The sequence below is a fragment of the Schistocerca americana genome, chromosome 3 (genome assembly GCF_021461395.2).
Source record: "Schistocerca americana isolate TAMUIC-IGC-003095 chromosome 3, iqSchAmer2.1, whole genome shotgun sequence".
NCBI lineage: Eukaryota > Metazoa > Arthropoda > Insecta > Orthoptera > Acrididae > Schistocerca > Schistocerca americana.
In genome coordinates, this window is record NC_060121.1 from 239576427 (window position 1) to 239599096 (window position 22670).

Genomic DNA, 22670 nt, shown 5'->3' on the forward strand with positions numbered 1-22670 from the left:
ACATCAAAGCAATTCAGAGGCTAGACTTGTTACTGGTAGGTTCAATCTGCATGCAAGTGTTATGGAGACGCTTCGTGAACTCAAATGGGAATCCATGGAGGGAAAATAATGCTCTTTCCATAAAGCACTATTGTGCAAATTTAGAGAGCCAGTATTTGAAGTACTGACTGCAGAACAATTGTACTGCTGCTGCAAACATATATTTTACATAAGGACCAAGAAGATACGATTTGAGGAATTAGGGCTCATACGGAGGCTTTTAGACAGTAGTTTTCCCCTTGCTCTATTTTCAAGTGGAACAGGACTCGAGGAAATGACTAATAGTTGTACAAGGTACCTTCTGCCAAACGCAGTACGGTGGTTTGTCAGACTACGTATGCAGAGGTAGACGCACATATATTGAGATGCACATGTTGTTAAAATCAATGTTTCCCATAGGTATATGTGGTAAGACACAGTGCTGATTTCAGTGCCAACTTTATCTGCTGAAAGCAGCTCACAAGCAGAGAACAACAAATCTTTCTTCCTTTTCCTACAGTTACTTACACTGATAAGCAACTTCTACAACATTAAGATTACAGTATACGTAACTGTTCACTTTACTCAAAATTATAATCTCTCTCTCAGTTAAAGGCTGCGGTGACTTATCAATTACCTCTGCGTATTGCTGGATGGATGTTATAACCCATCAGCTTATGATAAACCTTAAATATTGTATGATAGACTGGAAAACAATTTTACTAGCATAGATTACATTTAAATCTAACTGTTTGCAGTACACTATGGGAAATTTGTTTTGCAAGAACCTCTCTTCACTAACACCAGCTGTTTAACTAAACAACTCTGCACTAAAGGTAGAGGTGTGAATTATAAAATGCGTAGTGGCAAAATAAACAAGTGACAGAAGGTTAAAATGGCTCTGAGCACTATGGGACTTAACTTCTGAGGTCATTAGTCCCCTAGAACTTAGAACTACTTAAACCTAACCAACCTAAGGACGTCACACACATCCATGCCCAAGGCAGGATTTGAACCTACGACCATAGTGGTCGCGCGGTTCCAGACTGTAGCGCCTAGAACTGCTCGGCCACACCAGCCTGGCCAAGTGACAGAAGCAGGAAACTGTTTTATTGTATTTCTCCCAATCATTAGGAATGCTTTGCTCCTCCACAAACCTATAGCACATCACTGCTAAAAGAGGAGCCAGATCTTTTGCATACTCTACATAAAATTGTATTGGTATCACATATCTAGTTGTCTTTCCTCCGTTGAGGAATTTCAGTTGTTCTTCTATTCTGTGGTCGCCTATTTCAAATCTGTCATTTTGACATTCATGCGATGATTTACAGGAGGAACCAGAGTATGATCTTCTCAGAGAAAAAGTTTTGGAAGAATATTTGTAGTATTTCAGATTTATCTGTGTCACCATCTGTTTTGATACCATTATAGTCACAAAGTATCTGGACTGATGGCTTTGATTCATTTACTCATAAAACTTCTTAAGATTTCTGTCTAATTAGTAGATAGACTTTTACTTTTGAATTCACCGAACGTTTAATTCATGGCTCTGCTAAGGCTAATTTTGGCTTTGTTCAGCTCAGTTATTTACTAATTCATCCTGTTCAGTCTTAACCTTGTACGTGGGCATATGACAGGCTGGGAAAGCATAAAAAATGGTGGGTTCATTGAGGGAAGTAAATAAATATATGCTGCAAATGAACAGGCCAGACACAACTTCAGTGCAAATAAATATGAAAATTTCCAACAAAAAACTTACCAAGAATAGATGAGTATGGCATCTAATGCCAAATCCACATCTTCTTGAATTGAGAATCCAAGCACAATAAAAGCATGAAGACCACAAATATTATTTATGGACATGTAACATACTGCAGGTGTAGAGTCAGCCATAGTGCTACTTCAGTCATTACTATAGGGGCAGTTTTTGTCTTTATTTAACACTTCTGATACGAGTGGTTTGAAAACTAGTCACCATCAAGAAATAAAAAAGGATACTTCTGTATGCAACTTACGACAGAGCTACAACCATACATTTCAACAACAAATATTATTAGTGTTAGAAGTGACTAAAGGTCTTAAACAATGTGTCATTTTCACGTGCACTGTCTCCACTGTAAACTATCCTTTAGAATGAATTGACTCACCAATACAATTTAGTAATATGTTCTGCAGATCTTCAATTTTTTCTGCAATATTAGGTGTACAAATGTACCTTAATTTACAAAAGATATGAAGACACTTGTGACCATGTGAATGAAAGCTCACATTTATTAGTTTGCAAAGTACTGAGCAACATGAATGGGATCACAGCCACCTCAAACACAACACACATTAGACTAAGAGTATTTACACATTGCTCTTTGGCAATCATTGTGGGTGTGGTCAAAATTATACTCACATATCCATTCAGATCACTTATGGTGGTAGTTATGCTGAGCCTGTGATTACAGTAATCCAGGCAAATAATAGTATTGACAGAGCATATAATGGTGAATTAGAATCAGGGGATTCTGACAACACATGGGAAGAATGATGTGATTTACAAGTTGTTTTCATGTGTGTCCTATTATGATGCTGTGGACTAAATTTACCTTCTACCAATGTTGACACAGTGAATAGAAACCAAGCAGAAAGCTGTTGTGGCATATTTTATAATATGCATTTTGTGCTGTACATTTTGCTCTATAGATACGGAGCCTTCACATATTTTAGCTGTTGCCAGAACTTCCTTAAGGAAGGATCTCTAAGTTTCAATGCTGCAGCTCATATCTCTCAATCCAAGGTGTGTTGAACAGAAATGCTGCACATCATACGCCTGCATTTGCAAATCATCTTGTCACTGTTGTAGGCATCCAACATACCACTTGCAAAATGAATCCAGCACCTTTCGGTGGAGTGATGCTGTTCTGTAATTTCTTGACATACTAAAACTATACTCCGAAGCAGGACTAAGCCAGAACTTGCCTTTTGTGATGCCCTTACTGACTAAGCTATTGGTGTTATCCTTTCCTTGAGGAGTGCTAGTCCAACAAGGCAGGCATGAGAGCTTCTGGAAGTTTTGAAAATAAGAGAGACATACTGCTGGAACAAAAACTGCAGCTGTGGGGTCACAAGTGTTGCCAGGGTAGTTGAACTGACAAGAACACTACCAACTTTTAGTGCACCGATTTGGATGCACACTGTTCTTCCTTCTATGCTTAAGCAAACTCAGATAAGCCCCATTTATGTGAATAATTTTTGTAATCAGTTTAGAAGTTTCTGACAAGGCGTTTCAGCAGTGTTTCCCCTGAATCAGTGTCTGATGGTGCAGCGCACTTCACCTGATAGAGCTGATGGTTGTTAGCGATGAGAACATCGTCCACCGCTGTTAAAATTCTATGAATTTATTGTTAAAGAATTTTATCACAAAAAACATTGTAAAATTTTGTACTTCCAAACTGTACAGATGTTAACATTTATGAGTGTATATTCTTTTATGATAAATAAAACACTTAGTTCATTGTCAAAATTCTGTTGTTACTGAAGCCTTTATTTGACTAAGGTAGTGAAGAATTATTTTTCTGAACACTGACTTTGCTGAAGTGTTTGCAGCAACTTCAAGTTGAAATACATTATTGAGATGTATCGTGAAACACAGGCCTACTAAAATTGCTGAACATATTTCTTATAATTAAATTGTGTTTTCTGAAAATTTTCATACCATGCAGTTCACAAAGTTGAAGCAGATTGATTTTTTTCATGAATTTGAGTCTGGGGCTGTGTTGATGGAAAGTGCCAAAATAACAGTGATTTCATTAATTTCAGAAAGGAAACAAGTGGTAGGTCAGAATTTTTGAAAGGGCCTATGATAAATAACTGACAAGCTTAATTATCAAAAAGTGTTTTGGGGTCAATTTTGATCTACATAGAGACTAGTTATTGACCTCTTGTAAGTTACGTACAAGAACTTTATCATTCATTTCACAAGATTTTAAGAGTTGCAGCAAATAAGAAGGGACTTTCAAAACTAATTAAAGGTATAAATCACTGTTTAATCAAGTTACAGTGACTAAATATTTATGATAAACAGCATTTGAATATTAGGAGTTAATCATTTTGCTACAGCACATTTAAACAATGTTGTTGATAGGCAGAATTTTGCTAACTCAATGCTGCGTTCTTTCACGTAACATTATACAGCTAGGGACTTAAAAGTGACACAATATAAGCTACAGTTTGTACCTCTCCTCCTCTCTAAATCAGAAAAACGATCCTGCAAAGTTTAATAAACTCGACCCAGAGTGAAATTACCATTTACATTTTTCCCCAAGCACGGATAAAAATTTCAAGTGCAGCTTCATGCCACTCCAAAACACATGATCAAGATTGCATTGAGAAGGAATATATTATGAAAGAAGACATCTTCTTAACATCATAATCAAGCATTCAACAGGGTGGGGTATCTCACACTTCATCTATATCTGAGACATCTATACTCTGCAAACCACTGTGAAGTGCACATCGGAGACTACATCCCATCATACCAGTTATTAAGGTTTCTTCTCGTTCCATTCACATGTGGAGCATGGGAAGAATGATCGTTTAAATGCCTCTGTGTGTGCTGTAATTAATCTAATCTTGTCCTCACAATCCCTTTGTGAGCAAAATGTATGGGTTGTAGTATATTCCCACAGTTTTCATTTAAAGCTGGTTCTTGAAATTTTGTAAATAGGCTTTCTAAAGACAGTTTACATCTATCTTCAAGAATTTGCCAGTTCTCTTTCTTCAGCATCTCTGTGACCCTATCCCATGAATCAAACAAACCTGTGACCATTCATGCTGCCCTTCTCTGTATATGTTCCATAACCCCTGTTAGTTGTATATGATACAGGTTCCACACATTTGAGAAATATTCTAAAATGTGTCACACGAGTTATTTGTAAGCAATCTCTTTTACAGACTGACTGCATTTCCCCAGTATTCTACCACCTGCTTCACCCACGATTGGGACTATGTGATCATTTCATTTCATTTCCCTACGAAGTGTTACACCCAGCTATTTGTACAAGTTGACTGATCCTAACTGGGACTAATTGATATTATAGTCACAGGATACTACATTTTTTTTTGTCCCCCCCCCCCCCCATTTCATTTCGTAAAATGCACAATTTTACATTCCTGAATGTTTAAAGCAAGTTGCCAATCTTTGCACCATTTTGAAATCTTATTGAGATGTAACTAAAAATTTATGTGGCTTCTTTCACACATTAACTCATCACATGTAACTGCATCAGCTGCAAAAAAGTCTAAAGTTACTATTAATATTGTCTGCAAGGTCGTTAATATAAAGCATAAACAGCAAGGGTACCGTTTCTTCTACATCTGATGACAACTCTCCATCCAAGGTAATGTGCTTCGTCCTCCCTACCAAATAGTCCTCACAAATTTCGCTTCATATCACGTATGATCATATTTATTATCAAAAGTGCAGATTGGTAATGAGTCAAATGTTCTTCAGATATTTGAGAAATACTGCGTCTACCTGGCTGGCTTCACCCAAAACTTGAATGTTTTGTGAGAAAAGTGCTTAATGGGTTTTGCATTTTTTTTTTTTTGCAATCTCACGTTGGTTGGCATGGAGTGGGTCATTTTGTTCAAGGTATCTCATTATGTTTGAACTCAGGATATGTCCCATGATTCTACAAAAAATTGATGTCAGGAATAGGGGGCGCTAGTTTTGGTGATCACTTCTACAACCTTGCTTGTAAACAAATATGACCTGTGCTTTCTTCCAATTACTGAGTATGGTATTTTGTTTGATGGATTTACGATAGATTATATTTAAAAAGAGGGGCTAATTCAGCTGTAAATTCAGTATGGAATCTGACAGAGATTCCACTGGGCTCTAGAACTTTGTTCAGTTTTAACGATTTCAGCCATTTCTCAATGCCACTGACACTAATATCTACTTCACTTATCTTTTCAAAGGTATGAGGATTAAACTGGGACTGTTTTCCTGGGATTTCCCTTGTAAAGAAGCATTTGAAAATGAAGTTAAGCATTTCTGCTTTTGCTTTTCTACCCTTACGGGTAGTTAGAAAGGGAAATTTTTTTTTTTCATGTTTTCATAATTTTCTATCATTATAAAATTTGCAATTTTTCGACACATAGGAAGATTTTTATTTTATCTTTCTTAAATATAATCTATACCGGTTGAAAATGTTAAATTTTTTGCATGCATTACTTCACTATCTAATAAAATAGGTATTTTTATATAGAAGAATGTCGATTGCTGTGTTATAAAGGTTAAATTACGTGTTTGTATTGGTAGCTGTCAACACGTTGTATGTCGAAGTGCAGATGTTTTCTGATGAAAAGTTCGGAATAGATTGGTAAATCTCTCAAAAAGTAAAGTATGACACCAAAATGAAGTGTTTTTAAGAAACATGGGTTTCATGGTGATAGATTTTCAAATAAAGGGTAACATTGTGTTCAACAGACAATGAAATACAGGCAAACTCGTCAGTATCTAGAGAAACACCCATTAGCACTTCGAAGATTAAAATAAAACATTGTGATACACAGTTTTCTCAAAATGAAAGTGATGTAAATCACAGGTTAGGTTATATTCTGATAGATTTACACATCCTAACAAGAGTGTTAAGTGAATGAGTGTGTTGTAAAATAGGTGGAGGGCCAGTTAGTTTACATGAAGACAGTAAGGTATCAAATGGACTAGCCAGGAAACTTATTATTAATTGTGCCAGTTGTAAATATACTCATTCATTTTGGAATTCCGGTAAGTGTAAAGATAATTATTTTGAAGTAAATATTAGGTGGGTTTATGGATTGAGAGCTATTGGCAAAGGACACACTGCAGCAGAAACAATGTGTGCCATGATGAATATGACATGCCCGCCTTGTAAAATCAACAAGTATGCAGGATTTATTGGAGCTGCTGTGGAATCTGTTGCATGTGAGTCAATAAAGAGTGCTGCAAATGAAGCTGTTGAAATAAATGATGGTATAACTGACACACCAGTAGCTTTTGATGGCACTAGGCAGAAGCGCAGCTATAGTTCTAAGAATTCTGTTGCTATGGTGACCAGTGTGGGTACTGGAAAGGTAACAGATTTCCAGATTTTAGCCAAAGATTGTTATAAGAGTAAATCAGGTATGGAGGCCTCTGCAGTTACTGAAATTTTAGTCGATCTGTGAACGAAAGGGGAGTGTGTTACACTAAGTTCTTAGGTAAAGGAGACTCAAAAGCATATAACATTGTAGTAGCCGCTCAGCCTTATGGTGAGAAGATTATCACAAAACTGGAATGTATTGGTCATGTCCAGAAAAGGATGGGTGCCAGGTTGAGGAAGTTGAAACAAAGTTTGATAGACAAGAAACTTTCTGATGGTAAAATCATAAGAGGCAGGCTGACAGACCAAATGATTGATGAACTACAGCAGTCTTATGGGATGCCCATTAGAAATAATACTGAGAATTTGTTGAAAATTAAGCAGGTAGTATGGGCTACCTTCTTCCCCAGACTGTCAACTGATGAAAAACCAGTACACCACCTTTGCCCTCCTGGACCTTATTCACGATGCAATTACTGCAATGCCCTGTATTCAAACAGTTCATACAGCCATAAACATTGCACCCCAGCAGCAGTCACAGATATCATAAAACCTATTAACAGAGACCTGGCAAATCCTGAATTACTGAACAAGTGTCTGTATGGTCAGATTCAAAATCCCAATGAGTCGTTCAATAATCTTATATGGACGCGCTCACCAAAAAATGTTTTTGTTGGAATGAAGACACTAAAGTGGGGGGTCAGTGATGCTGTTATTGCTTTTAATGATGGCAACATTGGTAGGGTGAAAGTGCTACAGCAAATGGGAATTAATTCTGGAGCAAATTGCATCAGAGAACTTTAACAGATGGACAAGGTTCTCATTGATAAAGCAGAGTATTCAGCACAGTTGGCCACTAAGGAGTCCAGAAAGAAGAAAAAACTTGGAAAAAGATCAAGAGGATGATATGCAGTATGGTGCAGGGTGCTTCTGAGTGGCTAAAAATAAAAAATTAAGCATATATTATGTGAGTTACAGTCTTTTGAAACTTTAGAAGTCGTTCCTGAAAGTTTACATTTTCTGTTGCATTTTTCCCTAAATCTTAGAAACCAGTTCAAGTAGAAGATTAAAATTTTCAGGGAGTAATAACATACATATCCTGAGTTTACTGAACTAAAAGAAGAACATAACGTTATGTATAATTAAAATTATTTAGGATAACATACAAAAAAGTACACAAAATTTTAACCATGTAGTTAAAAAAATTTATTTCTGAAAACAGTGGCTGAAATGCAATTATTGTACACTCCTGGAAATTGAAATAAGAACACCGTGAATTCATTGTCCCAGGAAGGGGAAACTTTATTGACACATTCCTGGGGTCAGATACATCACATGATCACACTGACAGAACCACAGGCACATAGACACAGGCAACAGAGCATGCACAATGTCGGCACTAGTACAGTGTATATCCACCTTTCGCAGCAATGCAGGCTGCTATTCTCCCATGGAGACGATCGTAGAGATGCTGGATGTAGTCCTGTGGAACGGCTTGCCATGCCATTTCCACCTGGCGCCTCAGTTGGACCAGTGTTCGTGCTGGACGTGCAGACCGCGTGAGACGACGCTTCATCCAGTCCCAAACATGCTCAATGGGGGACAGATCCGGAGATCTTGCTGGCCAGGGTAGTTGACTTACACCTTCTACAGCACGTTGGGTGGCACAGGATACATGCGGACGTGCATTGTCCTGTTGGAACAGCAAGTTCCCTTGCCGGTCTAGGAATGGTAGAACGATGGGTTCGATGACGGTTTGGATGTACCGTGCACTATTCAGTGTCCCCTCGACAATCACCAGTGGTGTACGGCCAGTGTAGGAGATCGCTCCCCACACCATGATGCCGGGTGTTGGCCCTGTGTGCCTCGGTCGTATGCAGTCCTGATTGTGGCGCTCACCTGCACGGCGCCAAACACACATACGACCATCATTGGCACCAAGGCAGAAGCGACTCTCATCGCTGAAGATGACACGTCTCCATTCGTCCCTCCATTCACGCCTGTCGCGACACCACTGGAGGCGGGCTGCACGATGTTGGGGCGTGAGCGGAAGACGGCCTAACGGTGTGCGGGACCGTAGCCCAGCTTCATGGAGACGGTTGCGAATGGTCCTCGCCGATACCCCAGGAGCAACAGTGTCCCTAATTTGCTGGGAAGTGGCGGTGCGGTCCCCTACGGCACTGCGTAGGATCCTACGGTCTTGGCGTGCATCCGTGCGTCGCTGCGGTCCGGTCCCAGGTCGACGGGCACGTGCACCTTCCGCCGACCACTGGCGACAACATCGATGTACTGTGGAGACCTCACGCCCCACGTGTTGAGCAATTCGGCGGTACGTCCACCCGGCCTCCCGCATGCCCACTATACGCCCTCGCTCAAAGTCCGTCAACTGCACATACGGTTCACGTCCACGCTGTCGCGGCATGCTACCTGTGTTAAAGACTGCGATGGAGCTCCGTATGCCACGGCAAACTGGCTGACACTGACGGCGGCGGTGCACAAATGCTGCGCAGCTAGCGCCATTCGACGGCCAACACCGCGGTTCCTGGTGTGTCCGCTGTGCCGTGCGTGTGATCATTGCTTGTACAGCCCTCTCGCAGTGTCCGGAGCAAGTATGGTGGGTCTGACACACCGGTGTCAATGTGTTCTTTTTTCCATTTCCAGGAGTGTAATTAAGTAGACTCAGAACATACAGTTTAATGGCCTGTATAAGTTTCATGTCAATGGCTACAGTGGTTCCTGAAATACAGGGATTTTTTTTTTTTTTTTTTTTTTTTTTTTTTTTTTTTTTTTTTTTTGGGGGGGGGGGGGGAGGGGGGTTAGGGCCAAAACATCTAAGGTCATAAGCGGCCAGTGTAGAACCATAGAATGCTGGGACCATGCAAGTAAAAAAACGTTTCGAGGTCCAATAAAGAAAGGAATAAAAAACAAATCTAAAACATCAAGATGTTACAGATGAGTCTCTCTCTTAGTGTCGACAAGACGGGCGGCAGCCCGACCCTGAGATGTAAGTGGCTAAAATAGGTGCAGAGGATCAGGAAATGTCTGACTGTTATTGGCTGTCTACAGAATGGACAGCTGGGTGCAGGGTTACCATTCAACAAGTGGCGGTGACTAAAGCAGCAGTGCCCTATTCGCAACCGAGCTAACATTACTTCCTCATGGCGAGAGGGCCGGGAGGAAGTCGACCAGGCTGTTGGGAGAGGTTTGACTTCTCTGAGTTTGTTCCCATGAAGGGAGCACCAATGGTTATACCAAAGTGACATGATATGCCGATAGACAAAAGTACAAATATCTTGCAAGGGAACAGAGTAAGAGGCAGGCTAACAGAGATGGGATGCGGCCTTGGCTGCAGCATCAGCAGCGTCATTCCCAGGCACACCAACATGGCCAGGAACCCACATGAACATCACTTGGGCTCCCCCATCCGGGGACAAATGGAGGCAGTCCTGGATCCGTCGAACAAAGGGGTGGACTGCATCTGGATCATTCAGACTCTGAAGGGCACTGAGGGAGTCAGAGTGTATCACACAGCATGTGAGCTGGTGCCTCCAGACGTAGTGAACAGCCTCACAAGAGGGCAAAAAGCTCTGCAGTAAAAACTGTGCACTGGTCGGGAAGCCAGTATTGAAACCTATCACCCCCAACAACAAAAGCACAGCCAACAATGTGGGCGAGCTTGGAACCATCAGTGTACAAAAATATGCTATCGGCAAGTTGTGAGCGAAGTTCGAGAAACTTGCAGTGTTAGGTCGGCTCGGGAGTCGACTCCTTCGGGAACGAGCTGAGGTCAAAATGAACCTGTGCCTGAAGCCAATGTGGTGAAGGGCTTTCACCCATTCGGCAAGTGGCAGGAAGTGTGAACTGCAGCTGCTAAAGCAGGTGAAGAAAGTGGACGCCAAGAGGCCGCAGAGAAGAAACGTACATCTCGTATTGGCGGTCAAGAATGCCATCAAAAAAAGGGTCAAAGGTTGGGTGGCTTGGCATGGAAGAGAGCTGACACACATACCTACTGAGTAGGATTTCGCGCTAGTATGACAGTGGTAGTTCACCAGCTTCTGTGTAGACACTCAGAATTGGGCTAATACGAAAGGCACCAGTGGTGAGACGGATCCCCAAATGGTGTATTGTATTTCGACAGCGTAAGATAGATGGCCGTGCAGAGGAGTAGACAATGCATCCATAATCCAACTTGGAGCGGATAAAGGCAGAGGAAGGTCCGGTCAGCTCCCAAAGAGGTACCACTCAATGCACGAAGGACACTGAGGCACTGGGTGCAGCGTGCAGACAGGTAGGATACGTGGAGAGACCAATTGAGTTTCCTATCGAACGTAAGCCCTAAGAATTTCATTGCAGCCACGAACAGGAGAGCATTTTGGTCCAGTCGCAAGGACAGTAGAAGAAATGCCTTGTACCGCCAGAAGTTGATGCAAACGGATTTGGTAGCAGAAAAGTGGAGACCATTTGTGACACTCCAGAAATAGAGACGGTCCAGACAATGCTGAAGACAGCATTACAGGAGACATGTTCGCTGGGAGCTGCAATAAATAGCAAAATCATCAATGAAAAGAGAGCCGGAAATGCCAGCTGGAAGGCAGTCCATAATGGGTTGATGGCTATGGCAAAGAGGAGGACACTCAGTACGGAGCCCTGAGGCACCCAGTTCTCCTGTGAAAAGGTGTGGGATAATGAGGAACCCCACACATACCCAGAAAACTCGGTCTGTTAAAAATTCCCGGATGAAAGTGGGAAGACGACCGCGAAGGCCCCATGTGTGTATAGTACATAGAATGCCTGTCCGCCAACAGGTGTCAAAGGCTTTCCCCAAATCAAAGAATACGGCAACTGTTTGTCGCTTCTGCAGAAAATTATTCATGATGTACGTTGACAGGGTGACGAGATGATAAACTGCTGAGCGGCGCTTTCGGAACCCACACTGAGCATTAGTGAGAAGATGGTGTGACTCCTGCCACCACACTAATCGATCATTGATCATGCATTCCATCATCTTACAAGCACTGCTAGTAAGGTAAATTGGATGATAGCTGGAAGGAAGAGATTGATCTTTACCAGGCCTAGGTAGGGGAACAATAATAGCTTCACACCAAAGCGTGGGAAATACACCGTCAGTCCAAATACGGTTGTAGGTACTGAGGAGGCAGTGTTTTACCCGCAGGAGGAAGATTCTGCAGCATGAGGACACAGATTGTATCAGGCCCAGGAGCAGAAGACCTGGATGAGGAGAGCGCACACTCGAGCTCCCTCATAGTAAAAGAAGTATTGTAGCACTCTCGATTCAAAGAGAGAAAAGAGATTGCACGAGCCTCCTCCGCCTGTTTCCGAGGATGGAAGGCAGGATGGTGGTGGGTGGAGCTTGAGACCTTCGCAAAGTACTGGCCCAAAGCATTGGAAACATTGACAGGGTTGACTATGACGTTTCCTGTCACAGTCAGACCAGGGATCGGGGAGTGGGCAGTTATCCCAGAATGCTGGCGCAGGCCACCCAAAACTGTTGAACGAGCTGGTGAAGGAAACCCAGCATGCTTTCTTGCTCTCCTTAATACTGCGATGGCACTGAACACGTAGTTGCTTGTAGCGGATGCAGTTCGTTAACGTAGGATGACGGTGAAAGACACGAAGCGCACATCGTCGGGCACGAATCGCAGTACCGCACTCCACAGTTCACCAAGGGACTGAGACCTGACGGGATGAAGTAATAGTACGAGGGATAGAGGATTCGGCAGCCGAGAGAATAACGTCCATGAGGTGCTCAACCTGATCATCACAGCTGGGAAATGGCCGTTCGTCAAAGATTGCCAAGGAGGAATATAGCCTCCAGTCAGCAAGACAGAATTTCCAATGAGTGGGCTGCTGTGGCAGGGTATTACTGTACAGGCGAGTCACACGAGGGAAGTGGTCACTCGGGTAAGTATTGGAAAGAGCACACCACTCGAGACGTCGAGCGAGCTGGGCAGAATAGATTGAGAGGTCTAAGTGGGAATAAGTGTGCGTGGAATCAGAAAGAAATGTGGCTTCGCCGGTGGTAAGGCATACAAGATTATGATGATTAAGAACACCTGCCAAAAGAGAACCTCTCGGGCAGGCAACAGGCAAGCCCCAAAGAGGGTGAGGGGCATTGGTGTCACCGAGGAACAGAAATGGTGGAGGAAGCTGGGCAACAAGCTGTGCCAGGTCCGCCCTAGTGACAGCAGAAGACGAAGGGACATAAATGGTGTAGAGGGAAATTGTAAATTTGGGAAGGAAAACACAGGCAGCAACTGCTTACAGGTGGGTGTGCAAGGGAATAGGACGAAGACAAACATAATTTCATAGAAGCAGCGTGACTCCACCATGAGCAGGCATCCCTGCTAAGGGGAAGGTCCATTCGTAGCAAAGTAAAATGGGAAAGAGCAAAATGGTCTTGAGGACGTAGCTTGGTTTCTTGGAGACAGACTACAAGCGGACATTGCGATCACAGGAGCAGCTGGAGGTCAGCCCTGTTAGACCGAAGGCCATGGATATCTCATTGTACAAGGGCCATAAAATTTAGGAATATCGGAGAATGAAGAAGAAACACTCACGTCGACGGCCACTTAAGGGCGAGTTGTCGAGGGAGGACGGCCACTGGAATCCACTGGAGGAGGATCTTTGTCCATCAACTCAGCGGGATCAACGGAGCTTCCCCGGTGTCAGTCAGTTGAAAAGGACCGATGAGTCGAAGAGAGCCAACGAGCCGGAGATGGGGAAGACTGTTTGCCTTTGGATGATTGTTTTAACTTTTGGCGATTGGCAGAAGAGCCAGACGCCTGCAAACTTGAGGTACGCAAGAAATCTTCCCAGGAATAATCCTTTTTGAATTGACAGTTTGCTGGCTGCGTTGCAACTGTCTTCGCCAGAGAGGGCGAAGAACGGGTAGCAGAGTCTACAGCCCGGGAAGTGGGAGATGGGAGTGTCAGCTTGAAGGCGAGGCAACTATGCCACCATCGAACAGAAACTGTAAGTCACAAGTTTGCATAGCCATGTTTTTCGTGGGACAGGGAGAGGCTAACACAGTGCTGTAGCCTCCAGACGAAGGGACATTCAGTTTACGGCTCACCAACAGTTTCCGGGCAACAGGTAAAGGGTACCTTCACCTTCACTCTTATCTCTTGAACAGCCCACTCATCTCGACAGATGGGACAATAACGAGAAGAAGCAGCGTGTTCTCTATGACAATTAATGCAGTGGGGGGAAGGAGGTGGACAAGTGCCCTCGTGTGCATCCCTGCTACAAGTGACACATTTTGGTGTGTTTTTACATGATGTTCTGGTATGATTGAACTGGTGGCATTCATAACATCTCAACGGATTGGGAATGTAAGGGCGTACAGAGATGACTTCATAGCCTGACTGTATATCGGTAGGAAGCGTTGTTGTTGTTGTTGTCGTTGTTGTTGTTGTTGTTGTTGTCTTCCGTCCTGAGACTGGTTTGATGCAACTCTCCATGCTACCCTATCCTGCGCAACCTTCTTCATCTCCCAGTACCTACTGCAACTTACATCCTTCTGAATCTGCTTGGTGTATTCATCTCTTGGTCTCCATCTATGATTTTTACCCTCCCTGCTGCCCTCCAATACTAAATTGGTGATCCCTTGATGCCTCAGAACATGTCCTACCAACTGATACCTTCTTCTAGTCAAGTTGTGCCACAAACTTCTCTTCTCCCCAATCCTATTCAATACCTCCTCATTAGTTATGTGATCTACCCATCTAATCTTCAGCATTCTTCTGTAGCACCACATTTCGAAAGCTTCTATTCTCTTCTTGTCCACACTATTTATCGTCCATGTTTCACTTCCATACATGGCTACACTCCATACAAATACTTTCAGAAACAACTTCCTGACATTTAAGTCTATACTCGATGTTAACAAATTTCTCTTCTTCAGAAATGCTTTCCTTGCCATTGCCAGTCTACATTTTATACCCTCTCTACTTCGACCATCATCAGTTATTTTGCCCCCCAAATAGCTAAACTCCTTTACTACTTAAAGTGTTTCGTTTCCTAATCTAATTTCCTCAGCATCACCCGACTTAATTCGACTACATTCCACTATCCTCGTTTTGCTTTTGTTGATGTTCATCTTATATCCTCCTTTCAAGACACTGTCCATTCCATTCAACTGCTCTTCCAAGTCCTTGCTGTTTCTGACAGGATTACAATGTCATCAGCGAACCTCAAGGTTTTTATTTCTTCTCCATGGATTTTAATACCTACTCCAAATTTTTCTTTTGTTTCCTTTACTGCTTGCTCAATATACAGATTGAATAACATCGGGGAGAGGCTACAACCCTGTCTTACTCCCTTCCCAACCACTGCTTCCCTTTCTTGTCCCTCGACTCTTATAACTGCCATATGGTTTCTGTACAAATTGTAAATAGCCTTTCGCTCCCTGTATTTTACCCCTGCCACCTTCAGAACTTGAAAGAGAGTATTCCAGTCAACATTGTCAAAAGCTTTCTCTAAGTCTACAAATGCTAGAAATGTAGGTTTGCCTTTCCTTAATCTAGCTTCTAAGATAAGTCGTAGGGTCAGTTTTCCCCTACGTGTTCCAATATTTCTACAGAATCCAAACTGATCTTGTCCAAGGTTGACTTCTACCAGTTTTTCCATTCATCTGTAAAGAACTTGTGTTAGTACTTTGCAACCATGATTTATTAAACTTATAGCTCGGTAATTTTCACATCTGTCAACACCTGCTTTCTTTGGGATTGGAATTATTATATTCTTCTTGAAGTCCGAGGGTATTTTGCCTGTCTCATACATCTTGCTCACCAGATGGTGGAGTTTTGTCAGGACTGGCTCTCCCAAGGCTGTCAGTAGTACTAATGGAATGTTGTCTACTCCCGCGGCCTTGTTTTGACTCAGGTCTTTCAGTGCTCTGTCAAACTCTTCACACAGTATCATGTCTCCCATTTCATCTTCATCTACATCCTCTTCCATTTCCATAATATTGTCCTCAAGAACATCGCCCTTGTACATACCCTCTATACACTCCTTCCACCTTTCTGCTTTCCCTTCTTTGCTTAGAACTGGGGTTTCTATCTGAGCTCTTGATATTCATAAAAGTGGTTTTCTTTTTTCCAAAGGTCTCCTTAAGTTTCCTGTAGGCAGTACCTATCTTACCCCTAGTGAGATAAGCCTCTACATCCTTACATTTGTCCTCTAGCCATCCCTGCTTAGCCATTTTGCACTTCCTGTTGATCTCATTTTTGAGACGTTTGTATTCCTTTCTGCCTGCTTCATTTTACTGCATTTTTATATTTTCTCCTTTCATCAATTAAATACAATATTTCTTCTGTTACCCAAGGATTTCTACTAGCCCTTGTCTTTTTACCTGCTTTATCCTCTGCTGCCTTCACTACTTCATCCCTCAAAGGTATCCATTCTTCTACTGTATTTCTTTCCCCCATTCCTGTCAATTGTTCCCTTATGCTCTCCCTGAAACTCTGTACAACCTCTGGTTTAGTCAGTTTTTCCAGGTCCCATCTCCTTAAATTCCCACCTTTTTGCAAATTCTTCAGTTTTAATCTACAGTTCATAACCAAGAGATTGTGGTCAGAGTCTACATCTGCCCCTGGAAATGTCTTACAATTTAAAACCTGGTTCCTAAATCTCTGTCTTACCATTATATAATCTATCTGAAACCTGTCAGTATCTCCAGGCTTCTTCCATGTATACAACCTTCTTTTATGATCCTTGAACCAAGTGTTAGCTATGATTAAGTTGTGCTTTGTGCAAAATTCTACCAGGCAGCTTCCTCTTTCGTTTCTTACCCACAATCCATATTCACCTACTATGTTTCCTTCTCTCCCTTTTCCTACTCTCGAATTCCAGTCACCCATGACTATTAAATTTTCGTCTCCCTTCACTACCTGAATAATTTATTTTATCACATCACGCATTTCATCAAATTCTTCATCATCTGCAGAGCTAATTGGCATATTAACTTGTACTACTGTAGTAGGCGTGGGCTTCGTGTCTATCTTGGCCACAATAATGCGTTCACTATGCTGTTTGTAGTAGCTTACCCGCACTCTTATTTTTTTTATTCGTTATTAAACCGACTCCTGCATTACCCCTATTTGATTTTGTATTTATAACCCTGTATTTGCCTGACCAAAAGTCTTGTTCCTCCTGCCACCGAACTTCACTAATTCCCACTGTATCTAACTTTAACCTATCCATTTCCGTTTTTAAACTTTTTAGCCTACCTGCCCAATTAAGGGATCTGACATTCCACGCTCCAATCCGTAGAACGCCAGTTTTCTTTCTCCTGATAACGACGTCCTCTCGAGTAGTCCCCACTCGGAGATCCGAATGGGGGACTATTTTACCCAAGAGGACGCCATCATCATTTAACCATACAGTAAAGCTGCACACCCTCAGGAAAAATTACGGCTGTAGTTTCCCCTTGCTTTCAGCCATTCGCAGTACCAGCACAGTAAGGCCGTTTCGGTTAGTGTTACAAGGCCAGATCAGTCAATCATCCAGACTGTTGCCGCTGAACTACTGAAAAGGCTGCTGCCCCTCTTCAGGAACCACACGTTTGTCTGGCCCCTGAACAGATACCCCTCCGTTGTGGTTGCACCTACAGTACAGCTATCTGTATCGCTGAGGCATGCAAGCCTCCCCACCAACTGCAAGGTCCATGGTTCATGGGGGAAAGCAGGAAGCGTTAACCGATCGAAAGTTAGGAACAATCAGCAGCTTCCTTCATCATAAGTCTATAAACAGCAGTAGCGTCCAGACCCGATAGATAATTAGTTAATTTGTCCTCCATCAAACCATTCTACAGCCGTATGCAGATAACACCGCAGGACGAGATAAGTGTTGTGTGAGCCTCCACTTTTATAGGGTATTCGTGGAAAAGTTAGGCCTTGAGTAGTTTCTGGGCCTTGAGAGCACTATCAATTTCCAAAAGCAGAGTCCCACTGCGGAGACGGGAGCATGACTTCACAGGGCCGGCGATGCCATTCACACCTTTCTGTATAACAAAGGGGTTTACAGTAGCAAAAGTCTGGTTTTCGTCTAAACATGAGACTACTAAATATCGAGGTGCAACAGGAAGACACATTGAGGCAGGAGCATCATTCCACTTTCTTTTATGTGGAACACTCTGAGAAAGAGAAGGAAAATCAGTCATTGGAAAGAAGTCCCTCATGATTGCCAGCATCTCCGATGGCGCGCTCCTTCCAGCAGGGGCCCTTCAATGGGGAGCCCCCCGCCTTATGTGATTGTCCTCACCTTAGGACACACCTCCCGAACAACAGACGGAGGGACCAATTGGCAGAGGAGGAAGGTAGTAGCTCAGGCAATCACCCCCCCCCCCCTGAGCCTGGCCTGTACCAGAGGGTACGTGTGGGCCCTTCATGCCAACCCGGAGCTGGGAATTACCCGTAACCCAGTCTCCTGCTACGCGTAAAACGCATGGGTGGCCATAAGGCACACATAGGGGGAGAAGAAAAGGTAAGAAGGAAAGTAAGAAAGAAAGAAAGGATGGCCTCAAATGCTGCATCGGAGGAAAAAGAGAGCAGAACACGGAAAGAAAGGGGCTAGGAAAGAAAGGGACAAGGAAAGAGCAAAATGAGGAAAGGGCGGTGCAGGCAAAGGGTGGCGCAGGCAAAGGGCTGTGGTGTATAGTAAGGTGTTGAAGTTGAGTGACTGTAGGAGGATACGAGATAAGACAAGATTTCAAGTTTATGTGATGAATGGCAGCTAGCTCTAAATGTAGAAAAATGTACGTTAATGTGGATAAGTAGGAAAAACAAACTGTAATGTTCGTACACAGCATTAGCAGTGTCCAGGTTGACGCAGTCACGTCATTTAAATATTAGGTTGCAAGTGATATAAAACGGAATGAGCATGTGAGGATTGGTGAATGGTTGGGTTCAGTTTATTGAAAGAATTTTAGGAGAGTATATATAGATCATCCGTAAAGGAGACCATGTTTAGGACACTAGTGCGGCCTATTCTTGAGTACTTCGAGTGTTTGGGGTCAGGTCGGATTAAAGGAAGACATTGAAGCAATTCATAAGTGGGCTCCTAGATTTCATACTGGTAGGTTCAAACAACATTTAAGTTTTACGGAAGTGCTTCCAGAAGTCAAATGGGAATTCCTGGAGAGAAGGTGACATGCTATTCTAAGAACACTATTCAGACATGAGTCTTCAGTTTCTCCTGGTGTATTTCTTGCTGAAACAGTCCACGGGTGTACTGCTGGTCCATAGTGTCCAACGGGCACAATATTTTGGCGATCAGACATGTTGCCATCATAAGGTGTGCTGACGAACTGAGCTCCTGAGGGTGGGTGGCCGTCTTAAATCCCCTCCCCTTGTGAGGCGTTCTCTCCGCAGTCTGCCCGTCAGCGGTCGGTGAGACGCTGCCATTGGTGTCTGCGTCATTGCCTCGTCTGCCCTAGTCGCCCGTTTGTTTCTTTTGCCGAGTGTCTTTTTAATTAGACGCAATGCAGGTTCCCATGCCCTGATGAGGTTGTAGCCGCAATCTCTGTTGATGAGTCCATCCCTGATACGAACTTCAATAGCCTCTCTAATGACGTAAGCATTATTGGGAAGTGTCCAAGACGATCTCGGTTTGCGGAAGGCCGGTATATACCAGATTAGGTATCAATGTGGGAAGACTTATATTGGACAAACAATGTGCACCATCAAAGATCATTGCCGAGAACATCAGAGGCACACTCGACTAGGGTACTCCAAAAATTCAGCGGTCACAGAGCACTGTTTGTCCAAAAAATCACGAAATGGACTACCAACATACCAGGGTCTTGGCACAGACATCTAAATACTGGGACAGCATTGTTAGAGAGGCTATCGAAATTCATACAATGGACTGACTCGTCAACCGAGATTGCGGCTACAACCTCAGCAGGGCATGGGAAGCAGCACTGAGTCTAATTAAAAAGATGCTCAGCAAAGGAAATGAACGGGCGACTAGGGGGGACGAGGCAATTACACCAACGCCACCACAGATGCTGACGCCAGCATCTCACCGACCACTGAGCGTGGAGAGAACGCCTTGCGAGGGGAGGGGGTTTAAGATGGCCACCCGCCCTCGGGAGCACAGTTTGTCAGCGCACCTGACGATGGCGACATGTCTGATTGCCAAAATATTGTGCCCGTTGGACACTATGGACTGGCAGTACATCCGTGAACTGTTCGAGCACTACTGAGACAATTTAGAGTACTGGCATTTGAAGATGACAGTATACTGTTTCTACTGCCTCCAAAATATACTGCATATAAGGACCACAAAGATAAGACACGAGAAATCAGGGCTCATATGGAGCCATATAGACAGTTATTTTTATTTGTAAGTGGAACAAGAAAGGAAATGACTAGTGGTGGTATGGGGTATCTTCCACCATGCACTGTATGGTGGATTGCAAAGTATCAACGTAGATGTAGACCATGGATTTCACATTCTCAGTGACAAATGATGACATCATTCAAAGTGTGAGAGAAGAAACAGATGGCCACGAGAATGACACTGTCACTGAACCAGAAATGGGACCATTAGCTGGCGACACATTTCCATATCCTGACACCGCACTAATATGGATGGAGTAGCAGCTTGAGTGTGGCTGTATACAGCTGCTCACCATCAAGCAGATGTGAGACTTGGTTCCAAGAAAATGACTGAAGACAGCAAAACAAGACACTGACTGATATATTCAACAATTGACACCGTATGTAACTACAGTACTGTATAAAATCCAAACAACATTGTTTCAATATAATAGAGGGAAACATTCCATGTGGGAAAAATTATATATAAAAACAAAGATGAGGTGACTTACCGAACGAAAGCGCTGGCAGGTCAATAGACACACAAACAAACACAAACATACACACAGAATTCAAGCTTTCGCAACAAACTGTTGCCTCATCAGGAAAGAGGGAAGGAGAGGGAAAGACGAAAGGAAGTGGGTTTTAAGGGAGAGGGTAAGGAGTCATTCCAATCCCGGGAGCGGAAAGACTTACCTTAGGGGGAAAAAAGGACAGGTATACACTCGCGCACACACACACATATCCATCCACACATACAGACACAAGCAGACATATTTAAAGACAAAGAGTTTGGGCAGAGATGTCAGTCGAGGCAGAAGTGTAGAGGCAAAGAAGTTGTTGAAAGACAGGTGAGGTATGAGTGGCGGCAACTTCTCGTTATCCGCCAGGCCTCAATCTCCGCTAATTTCAAGTTGCCGCCACTCATACCTCACCTGTCTTTCAACAACTTCTTTGCCTCTACATTTCTGCCTCGACTGACATCTCTGCCCAAACTCTGTCTTTAAATATGTCTGCTTGTGGATGGATATGTGTGTGTGTGTGTGTGTGTGTGTGTGTGTGTGTGTGTGTGTGTGTGTGTGTGTGTGTGTGTGTGTGTGTGCGTGTGCGCGCGCGAGTGTATACCTGTCCTTTTTTCCCCCTAAGGTAAGTCTTTCCGCTCCCGGGATTGGAATGACTCCTTACCCTCTCCCTTAAAACCCACTTGCCTTCGTCTTTCCCTCTCCTTCCCTCTTTCCTGATGAGGCAACAGTTTGTTGCGAAAGCTTGAATTCTGTGTGTATGTTTGTGTTTGTTTGTGTGTCTATCGACCTGCCAGCGCTTTCGTTCGGTAAGTCACCTCATCTTTGTTTTTATATATAAACAACATTGTTTTGTAGTCATTACATTAATAGTGCAGCAGTACACGCAGTATGCACAAATTTTACCTTTATGTTTTTTATTTTTTTAAAGTAAGAAATGACCTGCTTTCATGATTTATCCAATTATCTCGATCGGGTCCAGTCTCGAGTTATCCACATAATGGGAGTTCTAGGTACCATGACCCTCTGTTGTACGCAGATATAGCCAGTTAATATGTTGCGTGGACATCTGATCAGCAAATGAAGTATTACTACACTTGGTTTAGGGCACGGAAATTGATTTTGAAGGTCAGTCTCTGTTTCCTCCACTTAGCTACAGTGAACAGCCTGATGGAATAGTGAATAGCTGCAAAATGAAATAAAATTCCACAGAAAGATATTAAGGACTTGGAAATTGCAAATTCCGTGAAGAAAAAACCTACAGTGGGCAAACTTGAGGATGAAACTGAGCCTCAGGCATGCAGGAGATCCAAATACTGCAATCCTTCTGCACATATTCCTTGCAATAATGAGAGATTAGATGGTTTCGATCATTTCCAAGTCGTCCATGATCAACCTTCTCCACAAATGCGTAGATTAATTAGATTAATTTCGCATAACAGCAGAACCAAAGTACGCTGCAAAAAAAAAGCAATGTATAGTTCTGGAATGTATAGTTAGTTATCTCTTCTGACACACAAAACAAGTACTTTCACATAGAGAAATAGTATTATCTTTCTTTGGTATATTATTAATAATCATTCCTCAATGACTGTTAACCTACTTTGGTATATTATTAATAATCATTCCTCAATGACTGTTAACCTAAGGCATTAACTGATTACTTAAATTTG

The 22670-nt window shown here is 42.8% G+C and overlaps 1 protein-coding gene across 1 annotated transcript in view; it reads right to left on the reverse strand.

The window, feature by feature from the left end:
* The window catches only part of LOC124605362 (protein fem-1 homolog A), a 61371-nt gene that overhangs the window by 32966 nt on the left and 5735 nt on the right, over window positions 1-22670 (reverse strand). The gene's annotated exons all lie outside the window — the stretch shown is intronic.